Source organism: Mustela nigripes, chromosome 5, assembly GCF_022355385.1.
Source record: "Mustela nigripes isolate SB6536 chromosome 5, MUSNIG.SB6536, whole genome shotgun sequence".
Classification (NCBI taxonomy): Eukaryota; Metazoa; Chordata; class Mammalia; order Carnivora; family Mustelidae; genus Mustela; species Mustela nigripes.
In genome coordinates, this window is record NC_081561.1 from 95,882,124 (window position 1) to 95,903,275 (window position 21,152).

At 39.4% G+C, this 21,152-nt stretch overlaps 1 long non-coding RNA gene across 1 annotated transcript in view; it reads right to left on the bottom strand.

Annotated features, from left to right (window-relative positions):
- Positions 1-5,913: 5,913 nt before the first annotated feature.
- Positions 5,914-21,152, bottom strand: part of LOC132017412 (uncharacterized) — a 31,377-nt gene continuing 16,138 nt past the window's right edge. Inside the window, exons 2-3 of the long non-coding RNA XR_009404265.1 lie at positions 6,339-6,498; positions 5,914-6,076 (exon numbers count right to left, since the gene is read on the bottom strand). This is a non-coding gene — a long non-coding RNA (uncharacterized LOC132017412). The remainder of the gene's footprint in view (positions 6,077-6,338; positions 6,499-21,152) is intronic.

Below are 21,152 nucleotides of genomic sequence, written 5' to 3' on the forward strand. Positions count from 1 at the left end.
GCCTATAAGAGAGGAAATCAGGACAATATTGGCTATGGAAGCTGACAATGGGATTGATTGCCCAAAGAAGGTGACAGGAACCTTCCGCCCACACAAGTACCATGTCATTTTTCCATGAACTCGGCCTGCAGTGATTAAGTGTGTGTGCTTGAGAATGCTTCCAAAGGTTTGAGCAATCCATCTGGCAAAAGCATTTGACACTATGGGACTTGTTATTGTGGTACTGGGCCAGCACCAAGACTTACTTAATTGCATTGGTCATCAAGCAGCAGTGCCACTAATCTTGGATCATACCGAGTGCCATCTGGCTTGTGTATTTGAAAGACCAAACAAACAAAGCTGAAGAACTACAAACTTCTCGCATATTTGAGCCTGAGACCTAGAGGTTATGACCCCAACTTTCAACCAGTTCTGTGGTAAAACTAGAAGTGTCCTTCCTGTGCAACAGAGGCATAATTTAGGCCAACATGACAAGAGTTGAGGGCTTCCAAAAGGCCTCATCCACCCAAAACACAATTGCCTGGCCACATGCTAAAGTTCTCCAGATCCCTATCATTAGAGTGATTTCTGTACATTTGAGCAGTGTCTCCAAGAAGTTCCATTAAATGCAGCTGCATTACCTGGAATTGGGTACCTGTTAACCCCTTAGTTCTCTGCTCCCATCTGTAAGAAATAGCTAGCTTCCTCAGGTTGGACACTGAGGGCACTAAAGTCAGTCAGGTTGGTTGTTTTGAAAAAACAATGCAAAAAATGTAAAGGTTATGACCAGGAGATATTGTTGGCTAGAAGTATCTCAAGGATATGTTCTGGCCATAGTAATGAAACAGAAGATGGATAATATGGAAGAGGAGGGAACTTCTTGCTTCAATACTTTGTTCATATCTGGCCTGACATCCATACCTTCACACACCAGATATCATAAGACTATAGTCTAGCCATTATTTTGTAAAGACTCTTAGCTTTGCCATTGACACATTAGAAACTTACTCAAAACTTCCTCCCAACTCCCTAAAATTTCAGCCAAGAAAAAAGAATTGAAAAGGCAAGGCAGAGGGGAATATAAAAAACAGACATGCTGTTTTCAAAAAATCAACTTCCTTCTTTCTCTTAAAAATCTTTCCTGCAAAAGGTTGCCCTATTATGAAATAGTTTATACTTTTACCTTAACATCCCCCTGGAGTCCTCTCTGTATTCCTTTGTGGTATCTTTAGGATAAAGACAAGGGACCTCCTTATTTCCTGGGGCAGGAAAACTAAAAAGGTATTTATAAGTATTTTAGGCCAAAGTTCATGATGGAGACCTATGTGAGTGGGTTGCCTCCCAACGGATGAATAATTGACTAGAAGCAGTATATGGGGCTCTGTTGAGCAAACATAAGGTACAGGAGAGGGACACACAACAATGGACCACAACAAATGATTCTCTAGAAGCATCTTACTGCCCACTGTTGATTTGGGACACATAGTTCCAACACCATCTGAATATAAGATGTTGGTTTACTTTATTTTTTATTTTTATTTTTAAAGATTTTATTTATCTATTATCTATTATTTGAGAGAGAATAAGAGAGAGAGAGAGAGAGCACGAGAGGTGAGAGGTCAGCAGGAGAAGCAGACTCCCTGTCAAACAGGGAGCCCAGCGTGGTACTCGATCCTGGGACTCCAGGAACATGACTTGAGCTGAAGGCAGTCGCTCAACCAACTGAGCAACCCAGGTGCCCCAGATTTTAATTTACTTTAATGGGCATGTAGTTATTCATGTAAATGTCAGCTTTTGTAAAATTCACCTTTATTGTATAAAATAAAGACTAGCCCTTCTCACTCCCTCTAACTCTCATTTTTCTACCTTATGATAAAATGGGCTTTTCTATTGAGTCTCCGAGAGAAAATATCACTGAATAAGATTACAAATATGATTCACATGCCTATGAATTTTTTTCAAAAGTGGAAATCAAGGCAAACTTCATTCACTGGTCAAACAAACCAAGGAGTTGTTTTTCCACAAAAATGAACTTTTAGATGCCCTGATTACATAAACTAAAAAAATGTTTCCCCAGCTAGTCTCCTCTAAGAGAATCTCCTGTTGGATGTGATGCACTCATCTGTTGCATCCAGGTTGGCCCACCTTAGCCCTCTCCTCCCAGTACAGAGGAGAGCAGACTGCTTTCAGCTGGTACAATAGAGTCATCTGGTCAGACCTCATGAAACACTCAGTCAGGATAGGCAAGATTTTTTTCCTCAAAATGATCGCGTAGATCAACCACTCAGACTGCACCGCAAAGGTCCTGAAAAGGACCAGGTTTAAAACACCTCAGAATCATAGAAGTGCTTCCATTGCAACTCATTCTTCACCTTGGCAGGCATACATCCTCAAGTTCAGCTCAGGACTTGAAATGACCAAGAGACGGGGACGAAGTAGATTTGGCTCCATGGGCCGGGAGTGGATTCCTGGCCGAAAACCCAGGGCACTGACTTGAGTAGTCAGATTTCCAAAATATGAAAGGAAATAGCAAGGGGAGAAGGAGAAAAAAGAAGTGTGTGTGTGTGTGTGTGTGTGTGTGTGTGTCCCCAGGGGTGTGTGTGAGTGGGAAAGAGTGAAATGAAACAGATTGAAAACCATGCCTGGCCACCCACATCAAATCTCTCTTAAGCCCTCATGCCTCAGGCTTCTGGTTTGTCTCCTCAGATTCACTTTCCAGCCTTTTTTAATGTGCTCCTATCCTGGAAAGCTGATACATTGTGGTTCTCATCAGTGGGTTCTCAAGCCCTCTGACTTCTAGTAGGTTTGGTCAATGGAGGGCACTGGTGGGAATTCTGAAAACTTGAAGAGGGTGAAGTTGTGGTTAGCAGAGGTGGACTGTGTCTTCCTGTGAAAGCCACAGCTCCTGTCAGTGTGGCTTCTCCATGCTGCTCTATCTGGGTTCCCATTTCTCCACTACCATTTCACCCTTCAAACTTAAGGGTGGGTGGTAATGGTGACAATGGATCCTTACCATTGCCGGTTCGGGGACAGTGTAAGAACACTGCTCTCTGTTGGTTTCCTTAAGCCCCACCTACACATCTGCAAAGAATCCCTTTATTAAATTCTTTCCAAATCAGATTGTTTGAGTGTGCCATTGGTTTCCTATTAAGACTTGGAAAGATATATGTTCTAAATACATGAATTTTTACAAAGTAAATGATGGAAATTGAACTTATGCAAGGCAGCTTTAAATCATAGTGATAGTATGTCCAGTTTGAGGGCTATGGATGGCAAAGGAACCAGGTCATCCTTTTGTTTCTGTGCATAACACATCACAAATAGAGAAACCAGTGAAGAAGGAGTCGGAATATTCAGGATCTATCTAGAATTTACCCCACAGTGGGTGCGTAGCCTTAGTCAGTTCATTGAACTTTTGTAGTTCATGAGGAACTCTGTTTCCTCATTTATTTAAGAGAAATAATCTGCTCAATGTTCTTCTCAGCACTTTCAGGATGATCAAATAACACAGAGTTACCTGTAAAAATCCTGTAGGCTGGCAGTAATAACAGCTCCTTTGAAGATTTTTTTTCACGAGTTTCCCAGGAAGAATTAATTCTCTTTCCTCATCTTCCCATAGCAATTGATTCAAACAAACCTCCATTAAAGCATCCATTCCATAGTATTGTAGCTGAGTGTTTATAAGCTTATTACTTCTGTTAGAAGATAAGCCCTTTACAGATTATGTTCCAAGCCCTGAGTGGGTACTTGGCACATAAAGAGCTCAACACATGTTCACTGAAAGAATGTATATGTTTTCTCTTTTATTCTCATCTCTCTGGTTTTACACCGTCACAAGCTTGGGCTATGAGGACCATCCCACCGATGACTTCTGGGAGTTGCTTTAACTACTACATGACCCCACATTTCTCGAGCCAGGAATATGCTATGGAAGAAGCCCAAGCATACAGCGAGCTATGAATTGTTTGGTGTGGACCAATAAACTATCTCAATCATTTTGTTTTTCCTCAAAATTTAACTATTTGTACAGAACATTCTGTCAGTCGAGAGAGCTTTGAAGCAGGACAGTACTAGAAACCAGGGACTCAGAGTGGGCAGCGGATGAGTAAGCTGAGGAAGCATCCTGAAGAGAGGAGAGAGGGAGGCAACATGCAGGGAAGTGAGGGGAGAGGCTACGCCACCACTGACAATGGCAGTTCCACTCAGCTGGGCTTTATAGGCCCTAGAAGCCAGGGTTGTGTTTTGTTTCCTAACCTTAGATTCTGTGATGCTGTGTCCTGCTATGTCTAGCTTCAGTGGGTTTCTCTTTCTTTGTAATCCAGAGCTCTGACTGGAAGACCTCTTCTTAGTTTTCTCTCATTGTCTTGGGTTGCTGAGAAAGCGGAAGAGCGACGCCTGGCATTATACCAGCTCTGCTCCTGGGGGTCCTGGTATGGCCCCTTGGCATTTGGCACATACAGCTTGTGGGCTTGCCTTATTCCTTATCTCCACGGGCTTGCTTCTTGTTCTCAAGGTCTTTACAACTTGGATTGAAGCTTCTTTCCCTTCTACCTACTGAGCAGATGTCCTCTTTCCTTTGTCATGAAGTGTTCACAATCGTCTTATTTTTCACAATCATCTTATATTTTAACCACTGTATTCCCATAGTTCATTGGCCCTTTTCTCTGACTCATAAGTTCTCACGTGTCACACAACTCCTCACACCCCACATATATCCAGGGAACAAAACAGGCTAAGAAGAACAAGCCAAGAATGAAGCTCTTAAGCAAACAACATAGTGAGGCGCTAGGCTCAGGGAACCTCTGGTCTTCACCTTCTCTCCTGCATCTGAGTTTGGACCTGTCTTTGGGGGCTCTTGCTTGACAGTGATTCCAAAGGACAAAGACCACACTGAGTCCAAAAACTACAATTGATTTGGAACCCCATTATTGATTTGCTTCTGGGATGTGATGATGAAGGGAGCCCTTAAATCACTTTTGGGGGGCAGCTGAGAGCCCCGTGAATTCCTGCGAAAGTTAGAACCAACCAGCCCCTTCCCTGCATTGAGGATGAGAGAGTTGTGAGAGGCAATTCTCAGAACTGGAATCTAATGCTTGGAGACAGAGCCCGTCATAAGGCCCTATGTTTACTATCAATTTTTGTAGCAGTAGTTTGAGGAGTACTGAAACAGAGGAGGGAAGCAGGAATCCCAAAGAGGAAGAGGAGAAAAATGGCCCTTAAAAAAATGGCAGTTGATGGGCTGTTTTCTCAGGGTGAAAGTGTTACTTTTTAGCAGCTAGCTTGTTGTTCTTGTTGTTTTTAAAGATTTTATTTATTTGACAGAGAGACAGAGCGAGAGCGAGAGAGAGAGAGAGAGAGAGAGAGAACATGGGGGGTGGGGAGGGAGCCTGACACAGGGCTTGATCGCAAAACCCAGGGACCAAGACCCAAGCTGAAGGCAGATGCCCAATGACTGAGCCACCCAGGCGTCCCACAGCAAGCTTGTTTATGAAGTAGTTTCTGTGGAAAAATCACATCCTATGAACTACAGTTTAAGTGCCTGCCTTCTGCTTTTAGGAAATTTTTACTAATAGTTTCATTAAATAATTATCCTTTATAATAGATTCATTTACTACTTGATTAATTATTAAAGAAATGAAGTAACATCCAGTTATTAGAGTCCACTAATTGCCCTTACAAATATTGTAAGTTGCAAACTTTCTGGAAGAAATGGGCTTTTTATTTTTATTATTACTTTTTTTTTTTATTCATAATGGCTTTCACAATAAAAATGATAGTGCAGAAGAAATATTGACAGCATGACCAATGGCTTGGCCTTACTTCCAAGGATCATAAGTGATCATCAGAGGTTATGCAATGGCACTTGAGAGAGGGAAGAATCAAAGGAGGAAATCAGAATTCTCCAGCCAGATGTTCCATTTGTTTGGACCAGACCCTTTCACCATCTCGCTCCCATGTCCGTGGCTGGGGATTCATTGCAGGCAGCTGCACCGCCTTTCAACACGTGACCAAGCCAACATCCTTCAGGCTCTACAGTGATGAATTTCACCTCCAGTTACAAAGGGTCTGCTTCTCTCTTGGAAGTGAGAATCCAAACCTTGAATTTTATTAAAAAACTTTATTGAAAACACAGCGAGTGAGAAAATACAATTCAATGTCATGGGTTTAAAAAACACACATATTGGGGAAGGTATGTGCTATGGTGAGTGCTGTGAAGTGTGTAAGCCTGACGATTCACAAACCTATACCCTGGGGCAAATAATACATTATATGTAAATAAAAAGAATTCACACACACACACACACACACATACACACAATGGATATCGTTAAAAATAGGTAATAATAAATGCATTTAACCTGTTGGTCCCTGCTGAGCTGTAAATCAAGGCCTGAAATCTCAGAACCCCGGGTCATCCCATGAGCCCTGGCAAGAGTGGCTTCAAATCACATTCTGGTGACATTATAGATGAGGCACTGGTCAAAGGCTGTTATTTAATATCTCTAAACTTGAGTTTATCTGCAAAAGAAAAAAAGGTCAGTGATGTTATTATTCCTCAGGGTTATTTGGAATTTAAATGGATATTTTATAAAAGCTCAATAATTTGCTGGTCGAAGTATTCTCACATATATGACTGTATATTCCAAATCATTGCAACTATGTTTAACTGGTGAGGTTATGCAAGCCAAATAGTGGTGTCTCACTCAGTTTGGGTCTCTAGGCCAGAACACCATAGAGTCGCTTATAGACAACAGAAATTAAAATCTAACTTGTGACAAGTGAATGGACAAGAGGAATACCAATATGTTAATCCAGACACTAAGCTTGGCTCCTTCAAGCAGCTCATGGTCTCGTTGGAAAGGCAGACAATTGGCTTCCAGAATGCAAGATCTCTGGTAGCAGTTACCACTGGAAAGTAGTGAGGGGATTGTGGAGGCCAGGTGCAGCGGCTTATTACTTTCACTTTTAAGAAGAGTATTTTTCACAATCTCCTTTGAGATAGGTTATGATGAAGATGGTGAAATGTGAGCTGGATTGGAGAAATGTTAGTTTTGCAGCTGGCTGGATAGCTAGACCCAAAGGATATTAACAGGTAGGCAGGTGAACCTGTTGAGATTTCCAGTGGTAGACCATGGGCTCTGAGGCCTTGTCTTATTTAGCTTTTATATTAGTGGTTTAGTAAATCATAGAAGGCATACTCATAATAGTAAGCATAAGATACACAGCTGCCAGAAACAACTAATTCAAGTGATGATGGAATCAATATTTATAGCAATCTTAATATGTTGTACTTGCATCAAAATAAATCAGATCCAAACTTGAAAGGGAGGACAACTTCACTTATGATTGCAACATTGTATCCTTTTAATACTTAACCTTATCTTTTGTGCTGGTTATGTCAGTTTCTCTTCCTACAACAAGGGATCCCAGAGTAAGACAGCTGATAACAACTTCTCATGGGGCCTCATTTCATAGGGGGAACTGTGCAGCTGCTAGGGGCTGGATAAAGGGAGCAGACTGGACCCATGCCTCAGTCTGCCCTCTTACTATGACAGAAGTAAGGGAGGTGTGTTAATCAGTTTTGTTTGAAGTTGAAAATGACATAAATAAAACTCCAAAACCAAAAATACATCACCTGTCACACTTACAAATTCCAGAGATATACCTGCTTACAGCCTAGTTGGAGTCAAGTGCTTACTGTAGGGAGAAATCTGCCTCTCTCAATCTCTTAACTTTTGTTTCCTGTGTGTTTTAGTCATTCCACAACATGTTCTTACCAAATGGTGACACACAAAACCTTTAACATCCAGGACTTACATTAAACTAACTAGCACAATGAAAACCCCTTCCCCACTGGTTCCGACAGAGCCCTAAATTGGGCTCCCTTGACTTGTCTTAGATCACATTCCTAAACCAATCTCTGTGGACAGGATAGGGTGGCCATATCTAGGTCACGAGCCCATTCTTGGTTTGAAGAGGTTAATAGCAGTAAGTTAGAACTATTTATATCCCAAATACATGAAATAGTTCCCATATAAAAGAGGAACCCTGTGAATAGAAGCAGAGGGAAATGGACACTAGATGGGTAAACATAACAGATGTCCACCCTGGAGGAAATATTCCCATTGTACTATTCATGATAATACTAGATAAGACTGGATAGAATATGGCTAGAAGAACTAGAGATGAAAAAACCAAGGGGAGGCATGAGAGCTGTTTTAAAGTTTGTGGAGAGTCAATGAACAGTCTTCATGGAGAAGAGGGCCCTGGTTTGATTTCTTAGATTCAGAGGACAGAAAAAAGATTGTTGGGTAGAAGATGCTGGGAAGCTAACTTTAGTTCAATATGTGAAGAAACTTTATAATGACTTAAGTTGTCCAACAGTGGTTAGTCCCTGAGCAAGCTCTCCCTAAACGGAGGGACTGGCAGGAATTCTTGGGGATGAAGAACCTTCCATTGGGTGGAAAGCTGCATTAGATGACCACCAAGGTATCTATTTTATCTTTAAGATCCTATAACTCTTTGATCTTTAAATAGCATAGCAAGCATCTAATGTACTACCTTGACAGCCTTGTTAGAATCTATCTATTTCATACTGCCAAAGACCATGGAAATTTGAACCCTTTGACCAAGTTGATTAGGAATGTCTGTACACATGGTTACGTGTCAACATTTGTATAAATGTATTTTCTGTTGTGGAAAAGCCCAGATAGATTTTGGGGAGTCACTTTGTGCATTTCTTGGCTTAAGTTTAAGCATTAAGAAGCCTCAGAAATGCTCCCTATAGCCTGACCTGGAGATTTCTTTTTATAAACACTTTGATCACATTATGACTGAAGGAAACTGGTGAAAAGAAAGGAAGATCAATTTTATTTTCTGCAGCAGGCAGATCTTATGAGTGTGGAAAATTCCTTAATAAATGTTTCTTTAATTTATTTATAGTCTCTGAATAATGGTAATGATAATTATAATGATTATAGTTTTCATTTATTGAGTGCTCACTGCTAATATTAATATTTAACATTCATTACTATTACTAAAAATAGCTGCTCTCATATACTGGGAATGATTTGAAGGACTTCACATGTATTATCTCATTTAATACTCATAAGACCTCTTTGAGGCAGGTACTATGATATTGTCATGTTATCAATGAGCGGATAGAGGTGCAAAGTTTAATAACTTGCCAAGTTCATAAAGTTATTTGTAAGAAACAGTATTGCAGTGTGCCAAAAATGGTCTCATATGCATTATCTTCTATAAATCACACAGTACCCCTATGAAGGAGATGTGAATAGTTCTGTTTTATAAATGATGAAAATGAGTATCAAGAAGTCACTTGCTAGCTAGCAAGTAGCCAATCAGAATTAGAGTTAATCTTTCCCCAAAACTTGTGCTTTAGGGGCACCTGGGTGGCTCAGTGGGTTAAAGCCTCTGCCTTCGGCTCGGGTCGTGGTCCCAGGGTCCTGGGATCAAGCCACGCATCGGGCTCTCTGCTCAGCAGAGAGCCTGCTTCCTCTTCTCTCTCTGCCTGCCTCTCCATGTACTTGTGATCCCTGCCTGCAAAATAAATAGATAAAATCTTTAAAAAAACAAAAACAAAAAAAAAACCTTGTGCTTTACTCTCTCCCATATCCCAGAATCCAGAATAGCCAAGGCACCTCTGTCTGGATCAGTCCTGGATTCTGGTATGAATGACTTTTCTTTTCTTTGGGGAAGATTCTGCCACACTGCCTTCTGCTGGTCTGGGGCACAGCTGTTGACACGCAGTGTCCACTCAGCTCCTCCTGGCTTCCAGAGAGTGGGAAGAGAATCGCAAATTCACCTTCTCTGTCTCCAAATTTTTTGTTCCTTGGGGGACACCACGGTCTATTATCTCTCAGCCAGGGACTCCCCACAAAACAGAGTTTCTTTACTTTCTGCTGTCAGGGACCCTTTGGGATTGCCAACTCTTCGCCAGGATGGCAGGTCCCATTTTCTCAGAGTATGTTTTTATGTAGCAATTGACAAGGATTAAAGAAAGAAATAACAATCAGTGGCCATGATTTATCTCATTAGTGTCTTATGCCTTGTAACTACTCTGTTATATTTTTAGTTCTGTTCTTAAGACAATGAAGCACCTGGCCACCCAGGGGCATTCGTATCTTTATAATCTTTCCATGCTCCTGAGGTAGTGAGTGGTTTTATGTAGATTAAGAATTCAAGAATAAAAGTGATCTCCTTAAATTATCATGAATTATATGTATGACATCTAGAATCTCTGTGAAAGTATGTGTTCAGAATCTCCATTTATCTGTTTGATCTCCTCCTTATATTTCTTACTCCATGTTTTAATCTACTCTTCATAAATGTTATTGTGCCGAATACAATGACTTTCCTGGTGAATATGCTAGAAACAGTTCTAAAATGGTGAGAGTGACGTGGGTTCTGGGTGAGGGAGTCATTCCTGAAATGGTCTCGGGGAAAGAGTGTCCTGAGCCCAGTCGGCATAGGAAATAGCACAGCGAGTGTGGAGAACTGGACCAAGGTCATGGCTGGGAAGGCAACAAGCTAGGGGGCCAGGAACAGAACAGAAATAGAGAAGGAGCTGTAATGTCAGCTCCCAAATAGGGATAGGGTCCTAATAGATTTGTCAAAAAAGCATGACATCCCGTGCATTTTGTGTCTACATTTGTTTCTGTATTATACTTTTTTATAGAGATAGAAAATAAAATATATGAGTTCTTTGCAGTGATTTTTCCCTTGTGCCATCTCTACTTGGATGGTATCCTTTCTGCTCATGCTCATTTCTTCTAGTGGCAATTTTCTCAAAATGAAACTCAGTTCAGAACTTCCAAATTAGGGAATAACCAAATGCATAAGAACTTAGAGACTCAATGCAAATGTGATCTCAGTCCTTCAGTGTTGCTGTACAAAGTTTAAAACTTCATCTGTTGTTATCAGCTCAGTCTTCGCTGTTGCTTTTATAGAGAGACCATCCAGGACTCGGCAGATGACACCCTCCCCCCATCTGTGGTTCTGCTTTCTGTGGTTTCAGTTACCCGTGGTCAACCGCAGTCCCGAAGCAGATGATCGTCCTTCTGACGTAGCATCAGAAGGTCAACAGATGCCTAATGCTGTGTCACCGTGCCTGTGTCACTGACCTCACCTCACCTCATCACTCAGGCATTTTGCATTTCCCATCATCACAAGAAGGGTGACTGCAGATCAATGAGACATTTTGAGATTCACATAGCTTTTATGACATTACATTGTCGTAATTGTTCTATTTTTTATTAGTTATTGTTAATCTCTTACTAAGCCTAATTTAGAAATTATATTTTATCTCACACACACACACACACACACAGTATATATAGGGTTTAGTACTATCCACAGTTTCAGGCATCCACTGGGGGTCTTGGAACACATCCCCCACAGATAAAGAGGACACTATTGTACATAATTTCTGAAGCCTATTCAGGGACTTCAGAAAGCAAGAATGCTCGTTATTTAGTTCATGATATCTGATCTTGAAGGAAAGAACCTCAAAGATTTAGCTGGTGGTTATTTACCTCGAATTGCTAACCAAGCTTAAAGAGCCGCATAGACCCAGCAATGTTACAGAGAAATTTGCCAAACCAGCTGAGAGATCAGTGATACTTTATTAATTAATCTCATCTTAAATACCTTGGCTCTTGGATCAGTATACTCTCACACTTGGCTTTTTCAGTATTTACCTCAGAGGTCCTAAAGTATTCATTTTTGCCTACAGGACATGTGGTGATGGTATTATTGGTGAAATAACAGTGGAAATAAATGTGCTCATTCACACTACTCAAAACATGTAAGCTGTTCGAGGAACATTAACCTGAAATTTCTCACCAAGCATCTTGTTTGTCTCTGCCCTCTTACATAGAAATCTGGCACTTGTCATCTCTTCCCTGTCACCACGCTCCAGAATTAAGGTTCAGACACAGAATGGGGTGAGGCTTGAGGAACAAAGAGAACCAAGTAGCTCAAGTCTGACTTTCCAAGCAGGACCCCAATTCCCAACCACGTGGTGCTCACAACGTGCTTTGGGCTTGGGCAAAGTAGCTCAAAGGGTAAGGGTGGGCTGGAAAGCAACAGTTGGTGTTCGAAGAAATGCAAGGGAGAAGCGTCATACCGTAGTGACATATGTTGGTTCCTCAGTAAATCCAAATGCAATCAGGTACTGACTGAATGCATATCACTGTGCTCGGAATCAAGCATTGGTTAACATTTCCATGGGAGTTTAAATGGGTCGCAGGTTACTGAGTCCTCCAGAGAAATCTGTTAGTCGCACCCTATATGGCTCTTAGGTAGATGGTCAGTGAGACATCCTTCAACATGCTGTTTTAGGCATTTGGGGTTTGATAAGGAAAAAAAATAGTTCTATCATCTCTGTGTGTATGTGTGACTTGGTAATGAACTTTACCATTTAATAAGTGATTATATTACAGTACCTTTTTTTTATGATCATACTGAAAAATGTTATCAGGGGAATCAGCTGTAAAAGCTTATGGAAAATAAGTACTTTTGTATAAGTGAACTAATCTGAAAATACAGGTGAGAAAAATTGTGTTTTCTTGGAGACTTGGAGAAGCTAGAATGGGCTGGGGGTGGAGGGCAGTTAGTGATGGGGGGTTCGGTGAGCATCTGGCTACACCAGCACACAGAGGGGCTCCGGGGCAGGCATGGCAGGTGCTGGGGTCAGTCAGTAACTGCCTTGGAATGAATGGGCTCTGATTTATTTTGAGGCAAAGCAGAACTCCCAACTCAAGGGCAAAAGCTGAAGAATGAGTTTCAACCTATAGTTTGCCTGTTGCTCCAGCTGAATTTTATGGCTCAGTCACAACTGTAGATGCTCTCATCCCAGTAAAAGCAAATAATTTTTGGATGTCTATGTATGAAGAGTTTTCACCTGGTTTATGGAGTTGATGCCTCAAAGAGCTCTGTAAAATGGGAGTCCTTGCCCAGTCATGTCCAAAAATCTCAACTGTGCCTAAAAGTTTCTGTTCAAACTCAACTATCTTTACTCCCATTGTAGTATCTGGAGTTCAGCTGTGTGATCCATATCCTGGGGAAATAGCTGTGTATTCATTATTTAGGTCGATTTTAAATTTCTTCAGAGCTGAACAAAATTAAGATGATCCACAATAAGAGCTATTCCTAAGAAATTGATAGAATAGTCTTTTAGAAATGAAGGTCTGCCACAGAAATTGCTAATATTTTTGTAAATCAAGTTAACGGAGCCACTTGGATAATGTTAAAAAATATTTACTTAACTGCGTTTTAAAACTCCATTTCCTGGCATCCAAATGTTTAAATAACTGCACCATGGTAAACACACAAGTGTAATTTTGCTAAAGAGTTTATTTTGGTCAGAAGCCGTCACATTGGTTAATTAGCAAAAGGATGATGTAGTCTTCGGGGAGAAAGTACTTAAATATGACATTCAAAAAACCTTTCTAAACATTAATGTTAAATCTTTAAAATATTTAGAGAGAAAACTTAGGGATTTGTAACACTAGGGAACTTGCATAAATTTCTTTATCTGACTTCAAAATAATTATCATGAGATTTCTATGATTCATCCAGCCTGAAATAAAATAATGAGCATGAAATAAAAGCAGGGAAATTGATAAATACATGCTCCCCTTTAGGGGCTAAAGGATTTATTTTGACAGCATTTCCATCTGCACCAATTGTTCTAATAAAGATAATTTGCATATTTTAAAAATTATGAGATTCTGCTTTTCTCCTTTATGGAACACACCCATCAAATAAGACAACAAAAAAACTTACAGAGCCCTCCTAAAGGTTTTTAATTTTTAAAAACATGCCTGCACTTTTTCTGCCAATCACTGGTAGTGCAAACAGTGCAGTGCTGTGGCAAGAGCCTGAGGTTATTGTAATAACAGAGGGAAAATAAAATAATGCTCTTGAAAGCTCCTGGCACATAGGAGACCATCAATAATCAAGTATTAAATTCTTCATGGAGCTGGAAATATATGGAAGAAGCAGAATTTGTTTGGAAATTTTACTTTGAAAAATCTTAAAATTTCCCTGGTTCCAAACTTTCAACCAACATATGTTGCACCCTTATGCATTTGAAGAGACCTTGGAACCACGTGCTATGGCAGTGTAGTTCCCATGCCAGTGATTAAGAGCAAGTGTGGTTTATTTTGTCTTCATTAGCAAGAGCTGACAAGGAACCTAGTTTTCTTAGTCTCAACTAAGAGAGGAGGAATCAGCTTTGATTGACTTGAAATACTTACTTCAGTTTCAGTGATAAAGTCATCTGGAGGCAAAGCCACCAAATGAATCAACTGTTTCTAAATTCACATGGGAGATTTGCACAGGTACTCCATTTTCACCTGCAAAAATGTCAGATAATTCTATTGTGTATAGACCTTCTTGGCCCAGCTCCTTGGTCCCATATTTTCCTTACATGTAAAGGAATTCTATATTAAAAAGCAAAAATAACTGATGCCTAGTTTACTGATTGTTTGAATATTTTTATCACAGACCTTGTTAGTTTTCTTTGAGGAGTCTGTTTAACGTGCAAATAAGCATGCTCACCTGTGTATTGAGAAGAGGAATGAACACTTACTGTTCATTGAACAATAATGAATGATTGTGTCCAATGATTTGTGAACTTGATCAAAATCAGCTCTTAATCTTTCCAGCTGTATCAAGTTAATAATCATGATTAACATCTAAATAGCTTTAGGCTTTCTATAGATCTCTTAATTTAGAGAATATTAACAAGGTATTGGGGAAGCCATAATATTTATCACTGTATTTTCAATTCTGTAACACCTACATGTTAAATTTAAATATCTCTTGTAGCAAATCCATTCCACCCATCCGTCCATCCAGCTGCCCACTCACTCACCATAATTGTACTGAACACCATGAAAAGGTTAGGGGAAATGAACTCTCAAGAAATTTGGAGATCCCAGATATGAGAAATTCCAGATGGTAACATAAGGAAAGGAAAACTTCTCCTCTGCCCTCTTAGATTATTCCCTTAGTCTGGGTACTGGGAATTAACAGGTCCTGGGAATTATCTGTTAGCAGAACAGGTTTATACCCTATGCACCTGGGGAGCCTCACAGAAAAGAAGCGAAAATCCCCCAAAGTGGTTAGGTCTGGGAGCTTATGTACCATTTCAACAAAGGATGACAAATTGCACAGAAATGTCAAGACAGAGGAAAAGGGATGTGGACTTGTAGGGCAGTAAATTGTGGGAAGGTAAATATACAGAAGAAAGCAATGGAAAATAAGGGTTATTTATAAGGTTTGTTATGCAGACTTCAGTCAGTGTTTTCTCCAGTGATAAGAGTCATGTTCTCTTCCTGGGATGGGAAAGGAGAGAGGGTCCACTTTCACAAAGGGAAATTTATGCTTGCTTTGAGGCAGAAAAGGGGAGGAGAGAGAAATTCTCCTATGTCTGCTGTTTTCTTAATTGCCTTCAGTTCAAAAGAATCCTTAAGTCAAAGTGGCATATTTTCGGGGTGGCATATTCTGATTCTATTCAATAGCAAAAGAAAGCAAACTCAATAGAGATCCTATTCAGGGTCTCCCTCTTACTACTCGTGCCATTTCTTAGGATTAATTTCTCTGACACTCAGCTATTTTACCTAAGATAGAGATGGTAATTCTGATCCTGCCTATGAGGTCAGAATACGGACTGAGAACTGTGTGTGAGCCCTTTGTAAACTGTTAAGAACTTTACCCTTGTTGAGTATTACATATTAAGTGCTGAGTGTGGTGTAAACTCTGTGTTAGTTTTTCTCAATTAAACAAAAAGCGCTGCACCTGGAGAATCTCTAGGTGGGCTACAAGAGAGGTTACCTTCTATTCTCTTGAAAAGATTGTTTCTTTTTCATATCTCTAAATCTATATTAATAGCCTTTTCCCCTTTATTTCAAAATATATTATGACATCCTTTTAAAATTACATTTAAGATTCTTATGTGCTTTCCTCCCCAAACCGTTACCCCCAGTTGGCAACCTTTGTTTAAAACATAATAAATAGTTCTCCAGAAAAGTATTTGTGATGGCTTAAGCCCAGGATAGGACTCCTGGAGGAAATAGCACTTGCACTGGGCACAGAGGGAGAGATGGCTTGGTCATAACAGAGTCAGAATGGTCTGGAATGAAGCAAATCATAACTGTAAAACAAAGAGATAGCAAGAATAGAAGGTGCAGGGAAATAGAACTATAAAAATATCATAAAACATTTTCAAATATAACCCCAAAGGTAATTTAATTATTTAAAAATGGTCCCTTTTGAGAAGTCAGTTCAATGAAGATCTTTGCTTTATGAATCCTGGCTCCTCTTGTTTTATTTTTTATCTTTCTGAAGAAAAGAACATGATCTAATTAAAGTTTGAAGATGAAGGTAAGTGTCAAAATGGCTACATGTAAGTCCTCTCTAAGAATTCTATTCTTTCATAACAGAAAGCAGCCTTAATTTGGCTGAATGCCATGGTGATTTTTCTTTTCAGTAAGAGCTTTGGGTAAAAAATAGTTATCCAACCCTTCTTCTGAAAAATGCAGCAGAACCTGTAGAATCAAACAAAACAGGCTTTTTAGACACAGGCAGCCAAGTAATTCCTGAAGTTGCCCAGCTCTGTTTCCATAGTGAACCAAGAAGGTGCACCTTGACAGAGATTATTTTCATGTTGGCAGACAGGGAAAGGACAGTGAGATGCTTTCCTGTGCTACTTCCCGTAGTGCAGATCTGTCACTACGCCAGACTCAATAATGACATGAACTAAGCCTTTCTGGAGACATTTGGGATATAAACGATTACTACACATGTGCATAGTCTCTTTCAAATCTCTATGTTCAATATAAATGTCACATGTGTTCTTCCTCCTCTTTGAAAGATTCTAGGAGTGCCTGGCAAGAAGAGGCTGCTGACTGGAGTCCAGAACCAAGCTGATCAACTCTCCTGAGTCAAAACAGTGTCTGAATGATGAGTCCCCAGGCAGATATCAGGAATGCAGAACATTTGGTGAGTTTGCATATTGTTACCAGGAGCCTCTTGTTTGCTCTGCTGGTGAAACCAAAAGCCAAGAACTTCATGGGGAACCAGAAATTCTTGGGTCCTAATGCAGTTCTTTGAAAAGCCCTTTCCCATTCATTCACTCACAAATGCATATTGGCTTATGACCCTGTGGAGTCCTACCCTGTAGAGTCTGTTGTGCTGGGGGCTACAAAGGACAAATGATTATAAACATTTCAATCTCTATCCTAGAGGAGTGTTTGGTTTTGGGGGGAGAGAGGCATATAGTTCAGACTTCACCCTATGGGTGCTGGAAGCCATTAAAATGTTTAGACACAACAAGATTGTGCTTTTAAAGAGGCAAGATTTGAGTCAACTCAACCAAAGTTGAGTTCTTTCAATAATCAGTAGTCAAGAGATGATCGTGGCCTGAACTAAGGCAGTGGAGTAGAAATGGAGAAATGTGACCAGGTTTGAGGAAGTACCACTGAAGATCTTGACCATTAACCAGATGTATAGGGGGGAAAAACCCTATGACAGAAACTCCACAGGAGAAGAGGGTGAGTCCATGTTTGGAGGAGAGCTGGATATAACATTGGGAAATAAAACTGGTGACCTGGTTTCATTTGGTTAGGGCAAGAAGTGGAGGGAATTTTCAGGGAAAAGCATAAGGATCTAGGGACATGATCTTACTATACAATAAGGCAATGTTTTCCACAATGGATCATGGCTTGTTAGTGGGCCAGGAAATCACATTAGCAGGTTTTGTTGTCCAGTATTAACTTTTAAAGCAGCTTTGTTGAAGTATAATTTACACACCATAGGATCTACCTATTGTAAGTATACAATTAACTAATTTTTAGCAAATTTACGGTTATAAAGCCATCACCATAATCTAGTATTAGAACATTTCCAACACCATACAAAGTTTTACCCTCATAATTCATTCAAATCCTCAGCCCTAGGCAACCCCGGATCTGCTGTCTCCTTATATTTGCATTTTCTAGACATTTCGTATAAATGGAATCATAAAATAGATAGTCTTTTGTGTCTAGCTTCTTCCACTTAGCATGTTTTTGAAGTTCATCTATGATGAACATGTATCAAGAGTTTCTTTTTATTGCTAAATAGTCTGATATATGGATATACCACATTGTGTTCTCCAGTTGATGGGCGTTTGGATTGTTTCCAGTTTGGGGCTAATATCAATAATACTCCTATAAACATTTGTGTTTAAGTGTTTGGATGGAAATATGTCTTTATTTCTCTTGAATATATCCTTAGGAGTGGAACTGCTGTATCATATGACTGTTTGGCTACATTATTTTTGAAAATGGCTCTTCCATTTTACATTCCCAAAAGCAGTGTATAAGTGTTTCAGTTGCTCCATACTCTCCGGCTGGTAGTGTTAGTCTTTTGATTATGACTTTTACAGTGGATCTATAGTGGTATCTCATTGAGGTTCTAATTTCCCTAATATGGTTGAGCACCTGTGTTTATTTACCATTCAATATGATATGACCACACAATATGATATTGTCATATCTTTTGTGCATTTTGTAATTGGGTTGTTTATCTTCTTATTGTGGAATTATGAGAGGACTTGATATATTCCTTTATCAGGCATAAGATTAACAAATATTTTCTCAGCAAATTTTTTTTCCCCAGGCTGCAACTTGTCTTTGCATTTTCTTAATGGTGTCTTTTGAAGCATATAACTTTTTGATGAAATATAATTTATCAATTTTTCTTTTATGGATTTTGCTTTTGGTATTTTCTCTAAGAACTCCATCAACCCAAGGTGATGAAGATTTTCTCTTATGTTTTCTTCAAGAAGTTTTATAGTTTTAGCTGTTACATTTAGGTCTATGATTCATTTTGAGTTAAGTGTTGTATATTGGTATGAGGTAAGAATATAACTTCATTTTTTTTGCATGTAGATATACAATTGTCTTTAACAATGAGCATTTTTTAAAAAGACAATGGAAGATACTAGAATGCAGCCCACATTGTTTTATAAAATGTATACATATTCCATGTGTTTTCTGAGTTGTGAAAAATAAGAGGATTTATTTTTTGGTTCATGATCAAAATATCTCCAAAACTAATTACATTATGGCTTCCAGGATATAGATTGCAAAGATTTGGGAAGGAGGAAGAGGGGAAGGTAGGAATATATTGAGAACAATGGTCATGAGAGAACAAGCCCAGAGTCAGGACTTATTTCCAGGATGATGACCAAGCATAGAGTGACAGGAGCTGGTGAGGATCCTATCATGTTCAGTCACTCAGGCTCTAATAAAAGCCACCATGGGTGGAAGAAATCTGTGAACATGCAATAAAGGGAGTCTGTGCTTCTAACATGGAGGATTAGAGTAAATTCTTCAAGGGAGAGAACATTTGAGTTGGACTTGCGAATGAAGAGTCTTTGTCAGGCACCCTAAGGAGGGAATCACAGGGAAAAGCAGGGGTCTGAGAATGAAGAGATCAACTGGAAAGAAAAAAGCCACTAGCCCCTGAGGTAAGAAAGGATAGAAAAGTAAGTCAACTACAAATGACTCTTCAGTTATTCAAAGTTTGTATTCTTTAATTCTTGAAGACTCACTTTTCCCCCCAAGCAATAAGCTTTAAAAATATATAGATATAGATATAGATGCAGATATAGATATATATTAGTGTTGCTGGTAATGACAACCTGTCCATACTTCTATTTTTTTACTTTAAAAAAAATCTATAGCATCAGGAGAAGTTAGAATACCTGGCCTGCTCTTTGGTGGTATTCTTCCTCCCCCACCCAATAATCTATGTCAATATTTAGCTCCTTTCAATACTAGGACATTTTTCACAAAATCGAGCAAAATTAATGGTGTGTTTATGTAGGGTCTTTGCTCCAGTTATAATTTGGATTCTTTCAGGATGCCTGGGTGGCTCAGTTGGTAAGCATCTGCCTTCAGCTCAGGTCATGATCTCAGGGTCCTGGGATTGAGCCCTACGTGTTGGTGGTGGTAGGGAATCCCTGCTCAGCAGGAGTCTGCTTCTCTCTGCCCCCCTACTTGTGCTCTCTCTCTCAAATAAATAAATTAAACTTTGAACAAACAAACAAATAATTTGGATTCTTTTCCTGAAAGTTAATTTCCACATAGAAGCCAAAAACCTGAGGTGTATGCAAGTGCATAAATTTTTTTTTTAGTTCACAAATATGTAAAAAAAAATCCTACTTGATATCTATAATAAATATAGCTGTCTACCATCACTATGCTTTTACTTTTGACCTTGAACAAATATAATTTTAAAAGCCTTGATTGCTTTACCTGTAAATTAAGAAACCTGGACTATATAAATTTCTCTTGTCACCATAGAGGCATGACCATTTTAGGCATCCCCATAGACATCTTCAGTGTAACTTATATTCACTAATGCAAGCCAAGGTCCAAAAGTATCAGATAAATCCAATGGGACAGAAAGTGTGAATAGTAACAGTCATCCATACACATTTATAAGAATTGACACTTCATTTCACACTAAACTTTTAAATTCTTAAACATATGAAATACATTGCATTTTCTTATGCAACCAGTTTGTAACAGATGTGGTTTTCCATCTTAGGGCAGTTACGCACTTAGTCATTTATTCAATGAGTCTTTCTGGGCCACATATGACATGCAGAGTACTGCCCTGGGTCCTGTAATGGGCACAGACACCTGAACATGGTCATCTTATGATCTAAGGGAGCTAGGACAGGATCATAAATAAGTACAGTGCTAGTCAGTACAGATGATCAATAGGGCAAGGGATCACAGATAATAGTTACTATCAAGTACAAGGGTGTGAATACTCATTTCCACATGTGAGGAGAGAGACCCCAGAGGGCGGGACTGGAGAGGAGACCTTTGCATCCAAATAAACACCTGATCCCAAGAATGATGCAGACTACTTGAAGGTTAGATCATCTTGGCAGAAGAGCAAGAACATAATTTGTGTTGGTATGAGCCCATGAACCAAACAAGTTTAACTTTTAGATCTATAATCCTTGATAGTGTCCCCTCAGAATGCTGTAGGGCATTTTCTTTTATTTATTTATTTATTTATTTATTTAAAAAATTGAATTTATTTATTTTCAGCATAACAGTATTCATTATTTTTTCACCACA